The following is a 26,167-nucleotide window of genomic DNA, read 5'->3' as shown; positions in this document are numbered from 1 at the left end:
GTGTTCTTTCTCTCACTGGACTCCATGTTCTGTTCTTTTTTTTCTCTCTCTCTTGATTCTCATCCTTTATTTCTATTTTATAACGTTTTATGACAAGTGACCTTACAATTAAGTGCTTCCAATCTTTTGTGGAAATCTAGTCAAGCATTTCTGGAGTGTGTTTAAATGCCAAGGCTGTGCTCAGCAAAAGAGGACAGCCAAGAAGGCAGGCATGGATCTCCAGCAGCACAAAAGTCAGCCTCACAAGAAACAACATGGAACAGAAATCAATGCGCCTATTAGGTGGTAAATTTTATGTAGAACAAAATGTGCCTACCAAGGGGACACATTTTCTTCTAATGCAGAAGAATGAAAAGACATATTTATTCATTTTTGTCTTGTTATTTAGATATTTGGACCACGCCCAATGCTTGATTCCAGTAATTCAACCCAGGGTTCTAATACAATTATATCTCACTTTTTTCCCCAAATTATTTCTAATTTTTCCAGTTTTTTCAAATTGGATCCTATTTTACATGATTTCGCTTTGCAGCCTATCATGAATTACTTTCTCATCTTAATAAATGGGTGTTTTGCCTAGAGTCCTGAAACTTCATTCCCCATACTGTATGGTATTTCTCTTAGAAAATTAATCAATTTGTTTTGGTAGTGAGGTCTGGTTCCCAGCAATCCTGGTCACCAAGGCCTTAACACTGACTTGGGGCACGGGGGTGAAGCACAATGGAAAGCATCACAATGCAGCAGCATCGTCTCCGTTTGCTGTCCCTCTCAGATAAACTGCTTAATTTAGATCTGAAACCCACATCTGGAATAGACGGAGATGATGGAGTAAGAATGTCTGTCAAGCTGGGGCTGATGATCAACACTGTCTTGGGAGAAGTGATGAAACTAGCAGGGAAATTTAACTTGAATAGGAGAATCTGAGAGGAGAAATCCAAGGAGAGGCAATAGATATGTCACAAGAGGAACGAGGAACAGGAGCTCCATCTACGGATAAAGAAGGACTTTCTAACCCACAAGTGTCTCAGAACCGCATCAGCCTATGAATTGCTGCTCCTCAGAATTTGCACTGGCTCCTGTTTTGCCTTTTTTATTTCCTGCAACGTGTCCCAGCTCAACAGTCTATTCATTTCCTCTCTACCGCTGCTTTCAAAGGTAATGGGTCTCCCATCAATGAACATGAACATACGCAAACAAAAGTGGGGCAAGCACTGACTGGGTAGTTACGCAGCTGATAAAATCAGAGTCTTGCCTGAATGTCTCTCAAGTTCAATGTGAAAATCTGAGTGTCAAGAGCAGACACTCAAAGCCCTGTCCAGTGTCCTCCGCCTTTGGTGAGGGTGGAGACCTTGCCCCTCTTCCTGCCATTCTGCAGTGTCCTCCATCTTTGGTGAGAGTGGAGACCTTGCCCCTTTTCCTGCCATTCTGCCTTCCTACCTTTTGTGTGTACACTTCTCTCCTCGGCCTCCCGCCCCTATCCCAATGCATTCCTCATACGAGGTGGAACAGATGCTGGGGTAATGTTGGCTAAAAATAAAAGCAAGAGGGGAAAGGGAAAAAACATTTTACAATAAATATCTCAGCAAAAAATGTTATATCCTGAATGGATCTAGCAGCAAAAGAGCAGCCGCTGTCTCTTTAGCGGTTCTTCCTCCTCCCACTTTTATAATCTGATTAATATGCCAATCAGAATTTTGTAATCAGGAGCAGGGGACATTTAACCTCGTGAAGCATGTAAAATGTATCTTCTCCAAATATAGACGGAAGTATTCAATGAATTGGTCTCTTTGCTCTTTTTTCCCCCCAATTACACTGAGAATGTAGCTTGTGTAGGGAGACCAGAATTCTTTCCATCTGCCAGTCCTTCAAGCATTGAAGTACCAGATTGGTATCCTCACCCACTCTGTGAGGCCAGACAGTGATATCACACGGAGCTCCACTGTTTTCAGAACAGGGGTACCCACTGGAAGTGTCAAAGGACCCTCATACTGCCTTGCTTTCTCCAGCTATTGAAACCAGAAAATAAGACATGGAGAAAGCTAGCCAAAGTAATGACTGATCATGAATGACATAGGTAATCATTAAAGTGTTTCTAAGTATTCACTTAACAAATAAGAACAAAATACTGTTTGAGTACAAGACTGTGCCTGGGAAAAAAAAAAGAAGAGATCAACAAGACAGCTACTTTCCAGAAGCTTCCAATCCAGAAAAACGGAACAGGATTCAGGTAGCCACATGACACACAGTGGAAAGTGATAAAGGCAATGAAGCACCCCAGATAAAATGAGGGGGATCCCAGAGCTTGGATATAATATCCCTATATTGTTAGTAAGGGGAGGCACTCATTGAGGAGGGAGAGGGCAGATTTTGGAAGAAAAGGCTACCAGGTCAGATTGGAAAGGGAATATGATTGGGGTAGGTGAAGACAGGAGGAAGACAGTAGGGAATGGGAAAACAAAGGCAAGGACAAAAGAAGACAGGTTCAACAGCAGAAGTAATGGTGTGGAAACACACAGCATGGGCTGTCACAGTGATCAGCTAAGCCAATATAACTGAAGACTAAGGCGTAGAAGAAGGGAGGAAGAGAAGAAGGCTGGGTTAAAGACTAGCATAGACCCTAAGCATTCACTTTAGGTCCCATAATGGAATGATAAGCCCTAGTGAGAATTTCACCTTGTTACTCTATCCTAATTAAAGTTGTTCCTTTCCAAAGTATACAAAACCCAGTCGGTCTACGGTACACGATACTATGTAGGTGCAGAAATAACCAGCCTCATTCAAATGTCTGTAACATGGGGTGTATATAGTTCAGCAAACAAAGTATTTTGTACACCCAATGGATATATGTGTACATCAAGCACATATGGGCAAATGTTCATGATGATTGAACCTGGATGATGAGCATGTGTGAGTTATTACACTAGTTGTTCAGCTCGCAATTATGCCAAAGGTTTGGAGGGCTGGTGGGGTGGCTCAGCAGGTAAAGGTGCTCGCTGTGCAAGCCTAGAAACCTGAGCTTGCTCCTCGGAATCCACATAAAGATGGAAGGAGAGAACAGACTTTGTGAATTTGTCCTCTGACCTCCACACACATAATGCTGCACACAACACACACATCTACACACATGCATACAAAACAATCTGTGGGTAACCACACATGCACACACAAAATCACATCACTTTTAGTTTTTAAAGGGCTAAAACATAAAAGTATAAGTAAGTCCTGAGCTGTAAGCCCAAGAATGACTGATGACCTCATTGCAAGCAATATCCAGCTGGATTCTCACAAGCCTTAACTGTGCGTGTGAGCCAGCCTTTCTCTTCACTGTATGTAGACAGGGCCTTGCTACATCCTTGCCTACAGTCACATCCTTGTGATGTGACCTCGAAGCTAATAGGCAACAATACAACTGTGTGGGAGAAGAAAAACAGCAGAGAGCGTTGCCATTTGTTTGTTTACACAAGTTTTAGGTGCTTTCTCTTTTTTAAAAATTATTTTATTAACATCCCAAATGTTGTACCCTTCCTGTCCCCCCTCACAGACTTCTTTTCCCCATGACCCCTCTTCTTTGCCTCTGAGAAGGTGCCCCTTCCTGGTTATCTCCACACCCAGGGGCATCAAGTACCTAAAAGGAATAGGGGCATCCTCTCCCCCTGACGCTAGACAAGGAAGTTCTCTGCTATATGTGCAGCAGGGGGCAACAAACCAGACCTTGCATGCTCTTTTGTTGGTGGCTTATTCTCTGGGAGCTTCCAGGGGTCCAGATTAGTTGACACTGTTGGTCTTCCCATGGGGCCACCATTACCTTCAGCTCCTTCAGTCCTTCCCCCATCTCTTCCATACAGGTCCCTGACCTCCATCCAATGCTTGGCTGTATTTGCATCTGTCTCAGTCAGCTGTTGGTAGAGCCTCTCAGAGGACAGCCATGCTAAGCTCCTTCCTGAAAGCACAACATAGCTTTAGCAATAGTGTCAGGAACTGGTGCCCACCCATGGGATGGATCCCAAGGTGGGCCTGTCACAGGTCAACCATTCCTTTAGTCTCTGCTCCATTTTTGTCCCTCCATTTCTTTTAGTCTGGAGCAATTTTGGGTGGAAAGTTTTTTTGATTTTGTTTTTTGGTTTTTGGTTTTTTTTTTTTTACTTTTTATTAGATATTTTCTTCATTTACATTTCCAGTGCTATCCCAAAAGTCCCCCATACCCTCCCACCCACTCCCACTTTTTGGCCCTGGCGTTCCCCTGTACTGGGGCATATAAAGTTTGCAAGTCCAATGGGCCTCTCTTTCCAGTGATGGCAGACTAGGCCATCTTTTGATACATATGCTGCTAGAGTCAAGAGCTCCGGGGTACTGGTTAGTTCATAATGTTGTTCTACCTATAGGGTTGCAGATCCCTTTAGCTCCTTGGGTACTTTCTCTAGCTCCTCCATTGGGGGCCCTGTGATCCATTCAATAGCTGACAGTGAGCATCCACTTCTGTGTTTGCTAGGCCCCGGCATAGTCTCACAAGAGACAGCTATATCTGGGTCCTTTCAGCAAAATCTTGCTAGTATATGCAATGGTGTCAGTGTTTGGAAGCTGATTATGGGATGGAACCCTGGATATGGCAGTCTCTAGATGGTCCATCCTTTTGACACAGCTCCAAACTTTGTCTCTGTAACTCCTTCCATGGGTGTTTTGTTCCCAATTCTAAGAAGGGGCAAAGTGTCCACACTTTGGTCTTCGTTCTTCTTGAGTTTCATGCATTTAGCAAATTGTACCTTATATCTTGGGTATCCTAAGTTTCTGGGCTAATATCCACTTATCAGTGAGTACATATTGTGTGAGTTCCTTTGTGATTGGGTTACCACACTCAGGATGATGCCCTCCAGGTCCATCCCATTTGCCTAGGACTTTCATAAATTCATTCTTTTTAATAGCTGAGTAGTACTCCATTGTGTAAATGTACCATATTTTCTGTATCCATTCCTCTGTTGAGGGGCATCTGGGTGGAAAGTTTTGTAGGTGTGTTGTTCCCCTCCCTCCACTGGGGGCCCTGTCTGACTACTGAAGGTGGTCTCTTCAGGTTCCATATCCCTAGTGTTGGACATTTCTGCTAAGGTCACCCACATTGAATCCTGGGAGTTTCCCTCATCCTAGTTCTCTGGGGCTTCTTAGAGGTTCCCCAACCCCCACCCCTGGCAGCTATATATTTCTATTTATTTCCCTGGCCCTCTGGGCTTCTTTCCTGCCGCCCTACCCCATACCTGATCCTGCCCCTCTTTTCCCCTCTCACTCCCCTCTCCCATCCAGGTCCAACCCCCTATTTTAGGTGCTTTCCATGGAGGAAAAAATCAAATCCATGGAGTTACGAATCATCTTGTTTGGTAAACTGCAATTGGCATGAGCCAGCTCTCCTTTAGCTTCTGCGAAAAATGATATTTTCTGTGGGAAGACAGAGCCCTAAGTTTTTATTTTAGAACCTCAAAGAGAGAGAAAATGATGGCTTTGTAAAGGTTATGCCAGCCAGAAAGAATGGCCTTGACTCTAAATCTACTCTTTCAGTCTGCCGGCATGGAAGGACAGAACCCAGCCATATGCCCTTCGTGCTGCATAACAGAACTCTTCTAGAGATGCAGAAAGCGGTGAGTCCTGGGTGACAGAAAGCTCAGCTCTGATCCCTTTGCTTCTCAACAGGCTTGTGACTAACAGAATGAACCCTAGCTTGTCTGTCTTAGTTTCCCAGTCTGTGAAATAGAAATCGTAAAATATCAATATTTAGAAGCATTTGATGAAACTTTGCACAAAGGAAAGAGTAATTGTATACCAGCTTTTGTTATTTCATTTTATGAGAATTAAGAGAGATTCATTTACTCTACACATGGCTTTTCATATCCACACGCTTCATGTAATGTGACTTCAACAAACATCAGGTAGAATATATGGGGGGAGGTAAAAAATGTTATCTATATTAAATATTCACATGTATAGTACAAATCTTTTTTCTTATTATTATCCTTTAAACTATACAGTACAACAATTTATATGCCATGTCCATTCAATTACATGTTTTATATAGAGATGACTTATGTATAAGAAATTATGCATAGATTATGCATAGATTGTTTATACCATTTCACAAAAGTATTTGAGGGCATCTTGTAGATGTGTGGGTCTCTGGTAAGGCAAGGGTCTTAAAACTAATCCTGTGTGGCTATGGAGAAACAGCTGTACTACTTGACTGACCTGAGGACCTTATTTGGATATCACGTCACCCCACTTTTGTTCATTTTTATGACCGAGGATCCAATTCTGGATCCCACATTGCATTAAGTTTTCATGGGTCCTCAGGCTCCTCCAATCTGGGCCATCTCTTCACTCTTTGTCTTCCATAACCTTGACATTTTTAAAGAGGACTGGCAGAATATCCTTCCATTTCATTTCTTTCCGTGTTTTTTGATGAATACATCAGGGTTTTATATTTTGGGCAAGAATTTTACAGAAATGCTACTGTGCCCTTTTCTGTACATCAATCAGGAGGAACACAGATTCAGTGTGTCTCGTTACTGGAGATGCTAATTTTTATTACTGGGTTATGGTGGTGTTAACCAATTTTCTCTATTTTGAAAGCTACTGTGATTTTTCTCCCCTCGGTAATTAAGAAGTATCGTATAGTGAAATTCTTTGAGATTATGCAAATATTCTGTTTTTAATCACACTTTTGATAACTGCTTTTAACATCTATCAACAATTATTCCACAATTATTAAGTGTTGTTTGCCTAATCTATTTCCAGCATACTAATTTATTAACAGAAATTTTACTCCAAGAAAGAGCTGACCCTCTCTGTTTATTTATTCAATTATCATTGTGCATATGACTAGTGGGAATGTGTTTTTATTCTGCAGATTATGTTTCAGTTTTTGTTATTCTTACAGTTGTTCCTTTGAGCACCTACCTTTTGGTTGCTGGATTTAGTTCAAGTTGCTGTCTGGGTCCACTCTGAGGACTAGATTATGGTTAGTTCCAATGTTAGCATTAAGGGAGCATTGGGCATATACGCTCCATACTCTTGCAGTTTTTCTATAAAATAAATGAAGTGTTTTTAAAGGTTAAAAAGTAGCAGAGAGGAACATGAAGAGAGCTCCCAGGATGCAGGAAGTGATGTCTCCTGTATCCTGGCACAGGATATGTAGGTTGTTCCACCGTGGAGTTGCATCAGGTTAGCAGCCTGAGATTTGCATACTCTGTGTGTATGTTCTGCTGTAGTAAAATGTCTTTCAGGGGAAGCAAAAAGTCATTGCAGATATTGTTTGGGGAGAATTTGGCTTTGAAATATGGAGAACAGGAAATAACATGCAGGAATTTCTGTCGAAGGAGCTGCCAAATCTAAACCATCCTCACAGGAAAAATGCTGATCCAGGAGGAGCTTAGCTAAGACATCCTACCCCAGTGTCCTCAGAGGCCTGCTTCACTGGGTCTTATGTCATCTTCTGAGTCCTCTGAATTTCCTAAAGCAAAGACATGTTGGCTCCTTCCAATTGATCATTTCTTTGAACCCAAACTGAAATACTAGCAATCAAGTCTCAGAATCCCTGCTGCTAGTTGCTGATAACTCCATCTCTGCTGTAACTAAGCAGTTAGTCTTCAGTGTGCTCTGTCATCCTCAGAATGCTCACAACTTCTCTAGGCATTGATGTTACCTATCAATCATTTGGTCATCCCCACTTCCTCCATCCTGCCAGAGCTCTTTACACGTCCACAGTAGAACACACATTATACTGTTCCCAAGGATTATGAATCCCTCAAAAGAAAACAATTGGTCTTTCATATTCATGTTCCCAGTACTGTACCAGGGTCTTTATAGAAACTAACTTGATCGTGATGAGGAATTGATAGATGATCTTTTACTATCTAATGCTGAAAGTATTATACTTCTCTTTTGTGTCATATTCAACTGATTTGAAGCAAGTTGCCAAGAGTGTCCAATATTTTAAAAAGCAGTGAGGACACAAAGGCATGATACTAAGAAGAAAGGATCATTAGGACAATGTCTGATGATGCTTATAATTAAGAAATCTGAATTGACAAAGTATAGATACCTGTAAAAATCTTTTAAGCGGTTGAAGAGATAGATCAGAGGTTAAAGGACCTTCTTCATAACTATGGGAATATAAGTTTGATCCCTGCAACCCACATAAAAACACATGCCTTACTGTGAATTCCCATCATCCTGCCATTGGGAAGGAGCAACAGGAGTGTCCTGGGAAATCATTGGTCGACTACCCTGGCCAATTTGTGAATCCAGGTTCAGTGAAAGGCCCTGCCTCAAAACATAAGGTGGAAAGCTCTTGAGGAAGACACTTAACATCAGCCTAGGTCTCCTAACACAGGCAAGCACGTCTAAACACTCACATGCATGAATGCACACATACATGGAAACACGCAGGCACATCAATGATCCTTTGTAGACACTGTCTTTGCTTGTTTGTGTTGCCCCTTCAGTGCACTTAACTGTGGATTGTGCTAAAGAGGTAGATGTGTGTTGGTGATTCAAGATTGTGTGAAACCCTTTCTTGTATAACATCATCTCTTAGAAGCAAATGCTTCACATATTAATTATTAAGAATATCATCTACAAAAATAATAGTATAATAAATTATAACTAAACCTCAGAATTCATTCTTTTAAGTTTATCTATCTATTCTTCCCCACATGACTGATACATACTTACAGCTAAAGGTCATATTCCCTCTATCCTGTCTAAAGTACAAAGGGTTTTTTTAAAAGATTTATTTTATATTAAAATATGTATATAAACATCATGAGAGATGTGCCTGTGATGCTGGTGACCTCAGAGACCAGAAAGGGCATAAGATCTCATGGAGCTGGAGTTATAGGTGGCTGGAGGTTAGCCACCCAGTAAGGGTGCAAGAAACTGAACTTGGATCCTCTGTAAGAACCATGTCTTCAGTCCACACAAAGGTTGTTTTGGGTCTGTTAGTTTTTAAAAAAATACATTTCTTGTATAAATACAAGAAATAAATTTTGTATGGATGGATTTATACTTTCTCCCCCAAAATGTCCTTGATTGAGGATAGAAAAGAACATGAGAAACAAAAGGGATGGAAACTTCAGGAGAGAGAATGGGTAGAATGTAGTGTCAGGGAACAGGAGGACCTGCAGGGAACATGAGGAGGTGCAGACTAGAAGGCCAGGTGGGACACAGCAGGGAATAGTCATCATCTAGAACAGCTGTGAGCTCCCCAACCTGTAGACTGAGATGGCATTGAAAGTACGACTTGTTTTGTTACATTAGCGCCAAACAGCAATGACTATTAATTTACAGAAAGCAAAGTCATGTTCTTACCTTTATTACCCAGATGAGATCATTTTCTTGCTCTTGAGCAGTTGGACCAGTGCTGCCATCCATTCTTTGAATCTCCCACCTGAATCACATGGCATCTGAGAGCAGTAGCAACAAAAAAAGGTGCGTTGCTTCCCAAATCTTAACCCAAGGAAAACAGCATCAGTTCTGCTCATATTTCAGAATTAGTCACATGATAGGAAGCTGGCAGGGAAGTAGGTGTTGATTATGTAGAAAGGAGCACACAGATAGTAGATGAATACTAACACATTTGATCCTCAGAACATCACTGGGGTCAGGTAGTTTAAACATGGCAACATCATGTATTAATGGGCTATCTTATGCTGAGTACTTTTCTGTGTTCTGTATTATTTTTCTTATATACTCTTTGGTATGAATTACTTTCTTTCTGCTTCACTTATCTCTACCCTTCAAAAAAGTCAAGATGCAGGACAGCTCTATAGTTTTTGTTATTTCTACATAATATCACATGGTCATTGTACTAGATGCCACTCTTGTGAACCCAAGGAAAATTTATTATGGATATAAATCTCTGTTAATTTATTTGTGAGTATGAAAATGAATTCATAACTCAAAGCCCTCAATCTGTGTGAGAAAAAAAATTATCCAAGGTTCCAAAGAGATGGAAAGTTTTTTATTTTTCATGAAAAACATTAAAACATTTTCCTGACCATCAATTACAATGACACAGACTTCAATTATTCAAAAGGAAATTTTATTTCTGGAATCAAAGACTTGAATCTTTCTTTACAAGGTAAAAGTGTTGAACCATCTACTATGTTCAGTGTCCTACATGATTTCTTCTGGTCTTAGTAGAATTCAACAGGTCCTGAAACAAATTGGTGCCTATGTTTCAGAATATGAAGGCTCTTGAAATCTATTTTCCAGTAAGGCCACTTAAAACCACAGATCAGATCACCTCAGCTCCTGCTCAACAAAAACTTCTTTTGAATTTTTTGAGAGATACTTTTAGTCAAGGGTCCAAACATTGTTCTTTAATTTTCTTCCTTAACAACAATTTTATTTTATTTTTCAAACACTGAACCGATAAAATATGCCAAGAAAAAAAAAAGTATGTTTTTTTTTTCTAAAATTTAAGGGTCTGATTCAAGATGACCCGTATCTGTTTGTTCAGATATCTACCTACTCTTCCAGCTTCAATATATGAAGCTAAAAATTAAGCATGAAGCATAGCTTTGAGTCAGAATATGTAAGAGCTGCTGTATTAGTAAGGGTGTATAAAATGAATATATACACATATATACATATATATACATAATATATACACATATGTGGGATTTATTAGAATGACTTATAGCATTGTTTCTCAACAAGTGGCTTGTGACTCCTTTGAAGGTTGAATGACCCTTTCACAGGGTCCTCATATCAGATATCATGCATACCAAATATTTACATTATGATTCATAATAATAATAATAAAATTATAGTTATGAAGTAGCAATGAAAATAATTTTGTGGTTGGGGATCACCACAACATGAGGAACTGTATTTAAAAAGCTTTCAGCATTAGGAAGGTTGAGAACTGCTGACTCAGATACAGGCAGTAGTCCAGCTTGTTTAACAATAGCTGATTATGAATGGAAGGTCCCAGAACCCAGTAGTTGTTCAGTTCTTGAGGCTGGATGTCCCAGCTGGTCTACAGTATATGCCCCTGAAGAAGTAGGTTCTAGAGCCAGTGAAGGAATGGACTGGCTAACAAGGAGAGAGCAAATGGGCTATGAAAGCAACTTCCTTTTTCATGACCTTTATGTAGACTTCCAGCAGAAAGTGTGGTCCAGATTAGAGGTAGTTCTTCCCACCTCAAAGATCTGAATTAGAAGTGGATTTTCCTACTTTAAATGATTTTTTAAAATCTCTCAAAGGAGTGCACGGAAAATGTTGGGTTTTAGTAAATCCAGATGTAGTCAAGTTGACATCCAAGAATAGCTAGGATAGAAGTCCAGAAAACCTGGCACAAGTTAAAAATGAAAATGTTCTGACACTGCTGCTTTCTTCCTTGCAAGTAAGAGGACCTTTTTAAAGCTGCACTGTTCTGTAGTAACCTGGAAGGAAAAGTTGGTAGTTGATTGGAAAACCATTCCTTACCCCACCCCCTTGGGTTACTAGTACTCTTTATTTTCCATTTTTCCTTGCAAATAAATGTAGCTGAATTCTATTCTACTGATCATGAAAGAAATGCTGGAAAGGGTTTGCAGCGACAGCATGAGAAAATCCTTCATGCATGGTCTTCAACACCCTTTCTCTCCCAGCTTGATGAAAATTAATGCATTATTTGTAAAATGTTTGTTGACATTGATCGAGATGAAGATCAAAACCACTTGAAGAAAAACACTTGCTTGTTAGAAACCCATGTAAATTTTGGAGAAGGGAGCTATAAACTGTAGTTATGCTATGCCAGTTAACATTAAAGGCATTGTCTGTTATAGCAATTGATGTTGTTTTTGCTGTACAAGAACATGAAACTAAAGCCTAAGTTTAGAGGATTCTAATCCAGCAACATGGTTGCTTTGTCAAGGGGTAACATCCAAAGATATGGTACAGGAGGAATGCAGACATGTCCTGGATGGCAATATGCTCTGTTTGGAATATAGACATTCCCTTAGTACACACCTTTAATTCCTAACAATAAAGATCAAGTTAGTATGGAGAAGGAAACAGCCATATTTGAAAGTGACATCTAATTAAGGGCCAGACAAAGTAATGAATCAGAGAAAATTTTGACAAATTGAGTCAGAGATAGTCAAGAGCAGCGAGAAAGTAAAAAAAGGGTAGTGTGGTATGTGATGGGTGGTATCTGTACATATGCCAGTTTTACTCAAGCAGTTTTATAGACAGGTTACAGAGAGAATAAGCTAGACATTAAGTGAAGACAAAACAAGTCAGAGAATGAGCCAGAAGATTAGAACATAATGCCAAAGTTAGTTTGAGGCCAGGCAGAGCAATTCAGTCAGAAGTCAAGAGAAGCTGGATTAAAACAGTCAGCTTGGAAGATTAAATTGTTCAAAGGTTAGAAGCTTACAGGCCTAGGCCTAAGAATTGTTGGAACACAGAGGAAAATACTCTGGACTCACCCTAAGCTGTGTATTCTTACAGCTTGGATGTGGATTTCATCTCATCACTTCATCTGAGGAAAGAAAACTGACATTTACACCTAAGAATGGAAAGTCAGCATAAGAATGATGCAAGGGAAAGGATGCAATCAATGGACTTGAGTCTTTAAAGACATTTCTGCAATCCTATACCAAATCACAAAAAGCTGCCTCAGCTCTATTTCTTCTATAACACAATTTCATCTGAAAAGCTTGTTACTTGAATCCTAATTGATAAACAAGTACCTGAATAAAAGGAAATATTAACCAAGATCTTGGTGTGTCTGATTCAGGCCAATTTCATCCTCATATCAACTATTTTCTATATATCATGAACTCCTATCTCAAACAGAACTAAAATCAATTCTCTAATGTGCCATAGAACCTCACACTTCTTTGATACTGCACATGTTCATTCTTCTACTGGGATTGTTCTTCACCCCCTCTCCACTGAAGTCCTTTGTAAAGATAAAAGAAGCTCAAATAGTTTCTTAAATGAACTTGCTTCTTCGAATGTTTCATGGAACTTGGAAGAAATTCTATTGTGGTGTTCATACATCTGATTGCATGCTATTCCAACAGTCTGCCTCATTGGACTACAAACATCCTACAGAAAGAAACTAGAATTCTTCTACTTGCCCTATCTGCTGTTATCCCTAGTATGCAGAAGATACATGTTATATACTTACCAAATTGGATAGAATCTTCAAATGATAAGTTGTAGTTTTCTTTTCAGATTTGAGAAAACTTCCTAAGACTTGCCTGTCTATCCCCTTCATTTCACAAATGAAGAAAAGTGATTCTCTGAGATCTCTAAGAATTTAGTGTCCAAATCTAATGTAAAACATAAGCCTTCTGAGCACTGAGCACTAAGATTTTTTTTTTTCAATTTCTCAGTTTCTAGGCTGAAGCTATTTTTTTAGTTTGACCACTTTATTCAATTCTGGTGTCACGACCTTTCCCCAGATATAGCTTGAACAGTCATAGAAATATTTTCCATAAATCCTAGTGTGAGTACCAGGAGGAACAGAAAAATGTCAGAAAGTGAGAAGAATCTTCCGTTGCTTGGAAATCAATCAGCCATAGGATTCTACTGAAATCTGTCAAGCTTTGTCTTGCCAAAGATCTTCGGATTGGCAATACATACCCTCTCACAGAGGTACAGATGCTACCTTTGACCTTCAACCAGAATGACTAGGGCCTGATACTTCATGACATTGGCCATTCAAACTCCTGTCCTACATACAACTGATGATAAGTGTTCTTACACTGTCAATGACTGTTCTATACCAGACTGAAAAGAATGTACCTTGACATAGAAGTGCATGAGTAAGCTACATTATGGCCAAAGAATCTTGCTAATCGATCCATCCCAGCACATCCCTGAAACACTAAGCTGAGGGATGGCTATGCTTTTACCTCTTTGACTTCTCTGACCCTAAGCTTCAGCCAGTTAATCCCATCTGAGATGAGGCAAAAAGAATGGCATTATTGTCTCCTGCGAAGACTTTGACTGTATCTCCAACAAAAATGCATTGGCCTTCTATTATATGATAATGTCATTAAAGATATCATACTAAGCAAGACAGACAAGTCTATGTTCTTGTTTTAGAAAGATAGATGTTCCAGAAAATCAAATAACCCCATTAAAAATTGGGGCTCAGAGCTAAACAAAGAATTCTCACTTGAGGAATACCGAATGGCTGAGAAGCACCTGAAAAAATGTTCAACATCCTTAGTTATCATGGAAATGCAAATCAAAACAACCCTGAGATTCAATCTCACACCAGTCAGAATGGCTAAGATCAAAAATTCAGGTGACAGCAGATGCTGGCAAGGATGTGGAGAAAGAGGAACACTCCTCCATTGTTGGTGGGATTGCTAGCTTGTACAACCACTCTGGAAATCAGTCTGGCGGTTCCTCAGAAAATTGAACATAGTACTACTGGAGGATCGGCAATACCTCTCCTGGGCATATATCCAGAAGATGTTCCAACTGGTAATAAAGACACATGCTCCACTATGTTCATAGCAGCCTTATTTATAATAGCCAGAAGCTGGAACCCAGATGTCCCTCAACAGGGGAATGGATACAGAAAATGTGGTACATTTACACAATGGAGTACTACTCAGCTATTAAAAAGAATGAATTTATGAAATTCCTAGGCAAATGGATGGACCTGGAGGGTATCATCCTGAGTGAGGTAACCCAATCACAAAAGAACTCACATGATATGTACTCACTGATAAGTGGATATTAGCCCAGAAACTTAGAATATCCAAGATACAAGATACAACTTGCAAAACACATGAAACTGAAGAATAACGAAGACCAAAGTGTGGACACTTTGCCCCTTCTTAGAATTGGGAACAAAACACCCATGTTACAGAGACAAAGTTTGGAGTTGAGATGAAAGGAAGGACCATCTAGAGACTGCCACACCCGGGGATCCATCACATAATCAGCCTCCAAACGCTGACACCATTGCATATGCCAGCAAGATTTTGCTGAAAGGACCCTGATATAGCTATCTTTTGTGAGGCTATGCCGGTGCCTGGCAAACACAGAAGTGAATGCTCACAGTCAGCTATTGGATGGAACACAGGGCCCCCAATGGAGGAGCTAGAGAAAGTATCCAAGGAGCTAAAGGGGTATGCAACCCTATAGGTGGAACAACAATATGAACTAATCAGTACCCCAGAGCTCGTGTCTCTAGCTGCATATGTAGCAGAAGATGGTCTAGTCGGCCATCATTGGGAAGAAAGGCCCCTTGGTCTTGCAAACTTTATATGCCTCAGTACAGGGGAGTACCAGGGCCAAGAATGGGTGGGTAGGGGAGTGGTGGGGGAGGGTATGGGGGACTTTTGGGATAGCATTTGAAATGTAAATGAAGAAAATACCTAATTAAAATAAATAAATAAATAATAAAAAAGAAAGAAAGATAAATGTCATGCCTTATATTTAGAAAGAGAGATGGACACTGAATAAATCATCAAATATGATATTTAGGAAATATTAAGTGCCAATGGATAAAAATAAAAAATAGGAAAATTAAGAGGTGGAGACCAATATAAGTATATTTTTATGGTGTGACAAATAAAGGCCTTCCTAAGAGGATGGCACTTGGCATAAGACCTAAAATAATTAAGAGAGCAGGCTGTGACAGTATCTCCAGATGCCCATTTGTGGCCAGTTGGCTATCATTTATGGACACATTTACTAATAACAATTTACAACATGTTCAAAATTATTACAGTTTAGAAATTAAATTACATGAGTTCAGAAATAAGTTATATGCAGCTTGACCTAGAACTCTAATGGAACTAAATTTAAGACAGAGTAAGTGGAGAATGGAATGGTCCTGACATGGTTATAGGTTGAAGTATTTAGAAATAATGAGGAGACTGGAATGGGTGCAGTCCATTTATAGCAAAGAAGAGGGAGCAAGAGATGTTAAGAAAGAGGTGAACACACCATGCTGTATTTTCCAGGCTATGAGAAGGAATTTTAATATTTTTCTAAATATAAGATATATATCTTAGTTAATGTTCTATTCTTGTGAGAAAACACAATGACAAACGCAACTCATACAGGAAACATTTAATTGGGGGCTTCCTTGCAGTTCCATGGAGTCCGTCCATATGGCAAAGAACACGATAGCAGGCAGTAGGCACGGTGTAGAGGTTTGAATACGCTTGGTCAGGGGAGTGGCACTAATAGGAGGTGTAACTCTGTTGGAGTAGGTGTGTCACTCCTCCTAGCTACCTGGAAGACAGTCTACTCCTTGGCTTACTTTGGATGAAGATGTAGAACTCTCAGATCCTCCTGTGCCATGGCTGCCTGGATACTGCCATGCTTCCTGCCTTGATGAAACTGGACTGAACCTCTGAACCTGTAAGCCAGCCCTAATTAAATGTTGTCCTTTATAGTAATTGCCTTGGTCATGGTTCACAGTAGTAAAACTCTAAGACAGAAGTTGGTACTAGGGACTGGGATAATGCTGTGATAGGCCTGACCATGCTTTTATTTGGAGGAATGTGGATTTGGGGACTTATGAAAGCAGTGGAATGCTTTAAGTGGGGCTTAATAGGCCATCCTAGTAGGGATATGGAAGACATTGCTTCTGAGGGTGATTTGAACTGTGCAAACGTTACCCAAGAGTTTTCAGTGGAGAATTTTAGTATCTGGTCCAAAGACTGTTTTTTGTGGTATTTGGATGAAGAATGTAACTGCTTTTTGCCCTTGTCTGAAGGGTCTACCTGAGGCTAAGGTAAAGAGACGTACTAATTGCATTGACAAAGGAAGTCTCAGAAAAGCTGAGCCCAGACTTTATTCTCCAGTTTAGTCTGATGAAGAGTATTTTGATCAAGCACAACAAGTTTAGAAAAGAAATGTACAAAATTATGGTTCAAAGGATAGAGGAGCACCAAGAAGTAGAATGGAACTGAATCCTGTGTTCAAGGAGATAACAGATTAAGGGAGTGGGGACCTTGGGGCATGATCCCACCAGCTAAGCTTATTGTTTATGTGTTTGTAGTTGAAGGGAGTAGTTATATCACATTAGGCATGACTTCCTGGTTGTTGTTTTCATTTGGACTTTTAACCTGGAATAAACTACAATCCAGAAATGGAGGACACAAGCTTTTGATCCAAATTTTGAGCAGTAGTTACCAAGAAAAGCTTAAATCGAGGCATGGTGACACATGCCCTTAATCTCAGATTCAGGAGTCAGAGTATGCAGACCCCTGAGTTCAAGGCCAGTCTACAGAGCAAGTTCCAGGGCAGCTAAGCTTAGGCATTGAGTAAGTGGAAAACAGAAAGCTGGTGATAATGTAAAAGGTAATGGGGGGAGGGGCATGTTCCAGCTCCAGTAAGCAGCAGAACTTGGAAGTTTAAGCCATGTTGCTCTGGCTTTAGAGTCAAGAGTAGAAGGGGCAACTTGGATAATTGATGCTGGTTAGCTGGAGCTAAGAAGTTATCGGTGATTAAGAAGAGATCAGCATCACTGAGGTGAACCTTCTGGGAAGTGTTTTCTGAGAGCACAAGGAAGCTATGTTCCAGACCTAGCCAAGGTTGTACCTCATGTGGTAGCTGGACTTGGTAATTAAGAATCATCCAGGTGCTACTGGTTTTAAAGTCATGAATGGGTCCATGGAGCGCAGCTGAGGCTTGGCACTATGAGAGGCTAAGAAAAGCCATTGGTGAAGATGCAGCCTCACTTGCAGTTGATGGTCCAGGACTGAAGTGGTCAAGCAAAAAGGCTGAGTAAAACCCTAACTAAGACCCATGATGATGGAGAAGTACCTCTGGGAGTGGCATGGGCTTTTGAAACCTCAAAGCCTAACCCCAGTGACATACCTCCAACAAGGTCACAACTCCTAATGCTTCACAAACAATTATATCAAGTGGGATCAAGCACATATGCACCTATAAGGGCCATTCTCATTCAAACCACCACTACAGTATATTTGTTACTTTCCTCATTGCTGTAACAAAATATCTAACCAAAAATACAACTGAAGGAGAAAAGGATGCAATCTGACATACAACTTAAGAATGGATACAGCTCATGGAGCATACCGGCAGGGGTATTAGAACAGTTGACACATTTGTCTGCCATCAGGAAGCAAGAAAAAATCAGCGCTCTTGGCCAACTGGACTTCTATTTTTTTTCTCTTCTTATTTAGTCTGGCCCCCTATTCCATAGAATGGTGCTGTCTGCATACAGGATAAATCTCTCGTCCTTAACTAAAGCTCTCAGGAAACACCGTGTCAGATGGACCCAGAAGTGTGTCTTAAGGTGATTACAAATCCAATGACACACGGGAGTCATCAGAAACATTGGGAGCAGAGAATCATTAAAAATAATAGCTACTTAGAAGATTCACTTTGCCCTTCATATAAAAATTAGACTCTATAGGAAAAGAAGAATAAATAACCCAGGCCTGAGGACTGAGATTTCTCTCTACACCTGCACAGCCACTCAACATTAGATCCCAAGTAATTCAGTTACCTAGTCAACACTGACTGGATGTCCTACAACTAAACTCAATCTGATACTATCTACTTGGAGATGATGTCAGATCTGGACTTGGTCACATAAGGCTACCCTACTACTGATGACAACATCAAACCCCAGATTATGACATGTGCTTCAGCTATAAATTCTTCCCTTGACTCCCTCCATTGGTTTGGTTAACTTACTAGAACTCAGAAGAATGCTTTTTCTGTATGTACCCATTTGTTATAAAGGATTATATACAAAAAAAGTATGTAAAGGATATATTACAAACAATACAGATAAACACCCAGATGGATAAGATGTACAGGGATAGGCGTGAGGAAAGATGCATAGAACTTCTGTGCCCTGCCCATCTGGAAGCCCTTCAACCATACTTTTGATGTAATGTTGGTTTGGCTTAATGTTGTATGCTCTTCTATTAATGGGGCTGGGGACTAAGCATGAGGTCTCACACATGCAGATAAGAGCTCTAAGACTAGGTTATATCCCCAGCACTGTCCCCCACCCCAGACTTTTATAGAGACTTCATTTATAACCAGAATCAATTAGATCACTGGCCATTGACAATCAACCTCTCTCTTTTCCCCAGATTCAGGAAATATGGTTAAAAGTTCCAAATCTGAAATAACACATGAGTGGGGTATTCCTGTGACCACCTGACCATGTTTTGGGAAGGATTGTGGAAGAACTTTGGAACTTTGGGCTAGAAGATCCATTTGGTATTAAGAGCTCTGCCAGATGTTGTGTAGTTGCTTGGAAGATAATGTTGAGAACAGTGCAGAAAATGGAGGCCTGGCTTGTGAAATTTCAGAGGGAGAATTAAAGACTCTTTTCAGGGCTATTGCTATTTTGGATTGTAAAGATTCTGTGGTTCTGGTTAGCTGGGGCTGAAGAATCAGCTGTGATTAACAAGATGCCAGAACTACTAAAGTGAAAACTTTTCCTTACTGGGAATATTGATGCTGGTTAGCTGGAGCTAAGAAATTAGCAGTGATTAAGAAGAGACCAGCATCATTGAGGTGACATCTTCTGGGAAGTGTTTTTTTGAGAGCACAGAGGCTGTGTTCCAGAGATAACCAAGGTTGTACCTCATGCTACAGTGGGACTTGGTACTGTGTAAGAGTCACCCAGGTGGTACTGGTTTTGAAGGCATGAAGAGGTCATGCAGAGCAGCTGAGACTCAGCACTGTGAGAGGCCATGGAAAGTCATTGGTGAAGGTGCAGCTTCAGTTGCAATTGATGGCCCAGGACTGAAGGGGTCATGCAAAGGATTTGAGGCTTAGCACCATGAAGAGAGACTATGAGAGGCTGTTATTAAAGCCAAGTTACAGTGGAAGACAGCAGTGTTTTGGAGATGCCAGTACCATGAGATGACTACCAAGAACAGCAGCAGCAGTGGAGTACAGGCGGCTGGAGCCTGGAAGACAACGTGTGTGCTACAAAGGGCATGGCTGGAGAAGTGACCCAAGCCCTTGGAGGAGCCCAGAAGATCATGAGTTAGATCCCAGATGGTTAGAGATTGATTGTTTGCTTTTGATTGTGACTGTGCCCTGATATTTTTCCCTCTTGAAGGAAGTTTTTTAGTGAAGCCCACAGTTAAGAGACTTTGAATTTTAAAGTACTTTGTATTTTAAAAGATACTGGATATTTTAAAGGGATTGAACTTTCAATATGTAGAGACTGTGGGACTTTTAAAGTTATTTAGATCTTGGGGATGAATAAGAAACTAAGGGTTGAGGGTTACTAGTGGTGTGTTTGTGTGTCTAGTTGACAAGGGGTCAATTGTACTGGCTAGTTTTGTGTCAACTTGACACAGGCTGGAGTTATCACAGAGAAAGGAGCTTCAGTTGGGGAAATACCTCCACGAGAGCTAACTGTAAGGCATTTTCTTAATTAGTGATTAAGGGGGGAGGTCCCCTTGTGAGTGATGCCATCTCTGGGCTGGTAGTCTTGAGTTCTATAAGAGATCAAGCTGAGCAATCCAGGGGAAGCAAGCCAGTAAAGAACATCCCTCCATGGCCTCTGCATCAGTTCCTGTTTCCTGAGTTCCAGTCCTGACATCCTTTGGTGATCAACAGCAATGTAGAAAGTGTAAGCTGAATAAACCCTTTCCTCCCCAACTGCTTCTTGGTCATGATGTTTGTGAAGGAATAGAAACCCTGACTAAGACAATTCCCCTACCAATGAACCTCCATTTGAAGCTATCCAGGAGTCCACTAGGAGTTACCTCATTAGAAGAAAAGATGACCCCACTGCCCAGGAAATTCCAAGGGATTTAAGAGTTCTGTGTCAGACTAGAAACCCAGTAACCCAGGAAATTGTCTTGAAGTCCTATATAAGAAAAAAATGAGAACACAAAGATCAAATATTCAAAACAAGATCAAAGAGTAAATATGAATGTTTTACTGCAATGTTAAGGAAAGCTATAAAAGCCGCCAACTGAAAATTATGAATGTTTAGTGGCAACATGTGATCAGATATGAAGTACAATTGCTCAGGTAGACTATGTGTAAGGTATGATATAGATACAAGAATCCAAGAACAGTCTTCAGAGCTCTGTGATCAATGATATGATGATGATGCCTACTGAGACTGGTAAGACTGAGAAAGGAACATGTTAGGATGTAAGAGAAAGGAAACACACAAGTTCCATATTTAGTGTGTTATTCTGGAATAATTCCTTGGACTCCTCATTGGAGAGGTTGAAGTCATAAAATGCACTAGTCTGCATCTCATAGGACAGACTGACCTCAGAGAGATAAGCTTAGTGCTGAACACCATGTAACACATGTACACACATGTATTTTCTATGTATTTTCATTATACTCACTCATACAGATCTTCCTTTTCAATGTTTTGTTCTATTTTGGTTGGTAATGATGCTCATTCTTCTCTTTAATTTATTCTTCTATAACATTCATTTGTATGTCAAGCCTTTTAAGTCTTTCCCCTAGTCACTGACTTTTTCCTGTGTTCATCCTTCTCAGGGAGTGTTTATAGTAGACATGGCGTATGGCTGCTTCACATATACCTGATCAGATGACAACCACTACAATGGAGAATTCCATTCACAGTACAACTTTTCTTGAAATGACAGCTGCTCACTTCCGTTCCACATCTTGAGATGTGAAAGAGTGAATGCTCCCAGGAACATCCCTCAGGGACTGGAAAACTGCACATAAATTCATCAGCCTAGTGGCCTTATGCAGCTGAGTGTCAGAAAGAGTTCCAGAGTCTAGATCCTTTCAGGAGATCCCGGCTGCCCACAGCAGTAATTTCACTCATGCCTACTTACATCATGCATTGCATGCTTCTGTGTGCCTCTCCATATTTTCTTACTTTCTAGAATCTTCTCTAAAACACACTGCCAACACTTGTCTTTGTCTCTGTTTCTGGTTTGTCAACATTTAGTTAGGGGTAATGGTTAAAGAGAATATTTTAATAGATTCTTGTATGTACTGATCCATACTATTTCAACCATTGGTTTGAACCTTCGGCTTGAGCAAGCTCTCTTTACATTCAAAGACTGACATCTTTAGCTAAAAAAATGTCAGTTCTTGCTCCATGATATGTTGCATTTTGTGCCCATTTTCATCTCCCTCTCTTATTCACATACTTAGATATTTCCTCCACATCTTTCACCATGTTTGTGCCCTAATTATTCAACCTGACCCAGTTCTTTTCTCTATTTTTAGGACCCATCAAACTTAAAGGCTAAGATATCCTGATGCAGATGACAGGAACCATTACAGCATCGGGATAGCTGCCCCTCCTGAAGCTCTTAGGAAGCCTCTCTGTTCTCACTCCTACATACCCTCCTCCAATTAGGCAAGAAGGAGTGTGTCTATGCTTTTCATTTCTTATTTATCATTTGTATATGAGACATATAATTACAGTCCTAGCAGCTAACATTAGATTTGATCCAGGGTCCGAAATTCCCTCAAACTAGCCTCTTTCTTGCTGTCCTCAATTCTTGCCTCACTTCCTCCTCAGACTCAGCACAGGGAAGCCTCATTGGTTCTATCTAGGGAACTTAACAGAGCATAAAGAGTCCTTTAAGAGCCATTGAAAGATATAAGTTCCCACTTGACTCAGAAAAAAAAAAAGCAAAACACTTTTTGCTTTGTTATGTTTTTGAGACAGGATCCCAACATTTAACTCTAGCTGGTGTAGAACATGTTATGTGAATCAAGTTGGCCTTGAACTCACAGAGGTCTACCTGCCTCTGCCTCCTGAGTGCTGGGATTAAAGGCATAGGTCGCCACTTCCAACAACAACAACAAAAGCAATATTTGTTTAGAATCAAGGGAGAGAGACAGCTCTCTTATTTACTGATGGAAAATGTTTAGAGTGAGATCATTCCCCTACACACCCCTACTCTCCCAGAGAGAGGGAGAATTTTAAGCATTGGAGAAAAGGAAAAAGAGAACTTAGTGATGTCATTTAATTCTTAAATTAAAGTATTTTAGTAACACATTTTATTGATAAAATAGAAGTGATACTGAGAATTGTGTATGCAGAGAGATCCTTGTAGAATCTACTTCATATAGGAAGTGACTCTTCAATCATAGATAGCATAAGACAGAAAAAAAGTAACATTGCAGTTGCTGTTGAAACTACTTCAGCAACTTTCCCTTGTCAGAAGGAGTGAGATGCAAAGAAACCAAAACAGCTTAGGGACCCAAGAGGATCACGAGCTTGCCAAGCCAATGGGAACAGAGACTTTGTCCACACAAAAGAGATGGGTCCCAAGAAGAGAACTCGGACATTTTCAAGGTTGTGTGTACAGTGAAAGTCCCAGAACACATAAAAGATTAAAGGTTCGAGAAAAGAGTTACTCCCAAGATTCTCATGACGATAATGAATGACTAAGTATTTGATTACAGGGTAAAGGAGTAAGTTTGAATGAACTTCTGTTTTCTGTAATCTAAAAGTCTATTATTTAGAATTAACATTGCATATATATGTATATGTATATATATGTGTATATACATATATATGCATTATGTCTATTAAACTTCTTCAATAGTTTTTTTAAGTACTTGCTCTATATCTCTGATCATTTCTGGAAAGCTGGGAATGACTAATATACTCCCCCAAAACATTTTGTAGGAACCCTCACTGAAATCTGGGAACTGGGGATGCCCCAACTCAGGTTATAAAAGCATCATGCCAAGGGCAGCCTGTTTCACAAGCATTTCTTTATTTCTTCAAGAGATCATGAAAATTAAATGGGGTTCAAGCATGAAGACTTGAGTTCAATCCTCACTGCCCACATGTGGCAATATGAACTTGCAATCCTAGCATTGGGAAGACAGAGGCAGGCCAGTCCCTGGGGCTTCACTAACCTGCGGGTCTAGTTTTATCAATGAGTGCTGAGCCAATGAAAGACACTGTATCCAAGGAGTTGAACAGGGTTTCTGGGGATTATACCCAAGGATGTCCGCTGGTCTCCACATGCATTCTTATAGACATCACAACCTCCCCGCCACCCCCCACACAGGTGCATGTCCACCCTACCCACATGCCCACATGTATCCTTGCACACACATGCACAAGAGAGAGAGAGAGAGAGAGAGAGAGAGAGAGAGAGGGAGAGGGAGAGGGAGAGGGAGAGGGAGAGGGAGAGGGAGAGGGAGAGGGAGAGGGAGAGGGAGAGGGAGAGGGAGAGAGAGAGAGAGAGAGAGAGAGAGAGAGAGAGAGAGAGAGATGAGGGATGGGGGAAAGAGATAGGGAGAGAAAGAGAGAGGGACAGAGATAGAGACTGAGACAAACGTGGGAATAAGAAAAGAAAGGTTTAGAAATGTAGCTCAAGGTCAGAGTGCTTCCATAGCATTTCCCAGTACTTGGGGTGGGTTGGTGGGGAGCTTGCTAGAGGGAATGGCCAGGCACACTGGGTAAGAATAAAAAAAAATCTTATGAAACTTGTCAGGATAAAAATCACCTTTAGAGCTGGAGAGAGGGTTCATGGGTAAAGATGCTTTCTGTACGAGCAGCCTGAGCTCAGTCCCCACAAACCATAGGAAGATGGAAGGAGAGGACCAATGCCACAGAATTGTCCCCTGACCTCCACATGTGTGTGGTGGCATGCATGGTCAGACACACACACACACACACACACACACACACACACACACACACGTAGTAATAGCACATAAATAAAATTCTTGACTCACTTCATTTACTTGTTCCAATGTAATCTTGAAAATACTCCGGGTGAAAGCTAGGACAGGAACCATTAATATCCCCCTTTGCAAATGGGGAAATTAAGACTCAGAAAAGTTAAGTGGCTCAGTCAAGGTTGCCTACTAAGTGGAAGGACGGAGTAAAACCCAGGGCTGGCGGCTGCCTCTGCGAGGAAGGAAGGGTAATGATTTTAATTGAAATGTCTACCAGGAGTGCGATGAACTAGGCTGGAGAACAGCTGCCCCGACTCGGGCTGGGCCGGCACCAGGCCAAGAGCAGCCTGTTTCCCAAGCATTCCTTCACTTGTTCAAGAGATCATGAAAATTAAATTGGGCTATAACCAGACCTTAATTCCCCACCCTTGATGTGAGGAGCCATATTTGCCTCATTAGCCAAGGTCATAAACTCCAGCAGGAGGGAGCAAGGAGGCAGAGGATTAGACTGAGAACAGGAAAGGAGCTGGGAAGCAGGAGGCAGGTGCCAGACAATGGGAGGGCATCAGCAGGACATGTCCACCTTGTTTGGCTCAGGTCTTGCCCTCCTACTACTGATAGAGATGCTTCTTAGGCTCACATCATTCTCTGCACTGATAGGTTCTAAACGAGTGTGCGTGCTCCCTCTGCGGGCCCTGGAGGGCTGGCAGGGCAGCACAGTACAGAGTCATCTGCCACACTGTACAAGGCAAAGCAATGAAGCTCTGAGAAATCAAGAGGCCTACATACTTGCCAGATCCACAGCCGGTAAAAACCTGTGGTTCTGAACTCCTACTCCACAAACATCAGGCCGATGTCAAAATCTTCCAGAGCACACAGACGCATAAGGGGAGGGAGCTGGAGCTTTTGGACGTAAGGAGAAGTCTTCCCTGTGTCTTTTGATGCAATAAATATATTAAATGAGAAGTTTTATTTGTATATAGTAGCAGGAGTTTGAGTACAATTTTTGCTATCACCAAATTAAGACATACATACAAGTAACATTATACAAATTGAACAATTTTTTATTAGATATTTTCTTAATTTACATTTCAAGTGCTATCTCAAAAGTCCCCTATACCCTCCCCCCACCCTGCTTCCATACCCACTCATTCCCACTTCTTGGCCTGGTTTTCCTCTGTGCTGGGGGCATATAAAGTTTGCTAGACCAAGGGACCTCTCTTCCCAATGATGGCCGACTAGGCCATCTTCTGCTACCTATGCAGCTAGAGACACGAGCTCTGGGGGTACTGATTAGTTCATATTGTTGTTCCTCCTATAGGGTTACAGACCCCTTCAGCTCTTGGGTACTTTCTCTAGCTCCTACATTGGGGGCCTTGTGTTCCACCCTATAGATGAATGTGAGCATCCAATTCTGTATTTGCCAGGCACTGGCAAAGCCTCACAGGAGATAGCTATATCAGGTTCCTTTCAGCAAAATCTTGCTGGCATATGCAATAGTGTCTGGGTTTGGTGGCTGATTATGGGATGAACCCCCTGGTGGAGCAGT

General features: G+C 40.9%; 1 long non-coding RNA gene across 1 annotated transcript; it reads right to left on the bottom strand.

The window, feature by feature from the left end:
• Positions 1–3,471: 3,471 nt before the first annotated feature.
• On the bottom strand, positions 3,472–12,511 carry Gm34008. Its single transcript, XR_390577.3, has 4 exons — positions 12,459–12,511; positions 9,349–9,443; positions 6,937–7,061; positions 3,472–3,940 (listed from the first exon to the last, which is right to left on the bottom strand). It is a non-coding gene; the product is annotated as a predicted gene, 34008 (long non-coding RNA).
• Positions 12,512–26,167: the final 13,656 nt, after the last annotated feature.

Source organism: Mus musculus, chromosome 4, assembly GCF_000001635.26.
Source record: "Mus musculus strain C57BL/6J chromosome 4, GRCm38.p6 C57BL/6J".
Classification (NCBI taxonomy): domain Eukaryota; kingdom Metazoa; phylum Chordata; class Mammalia; order Rodentia; family Muridae; genus Mus; species Mus musculus.
The sequence above is the reverse complement of the archived record's forward strand: the minus strand, read 5'-3'. Positions and strand labels throughout refer to the sequence as shown.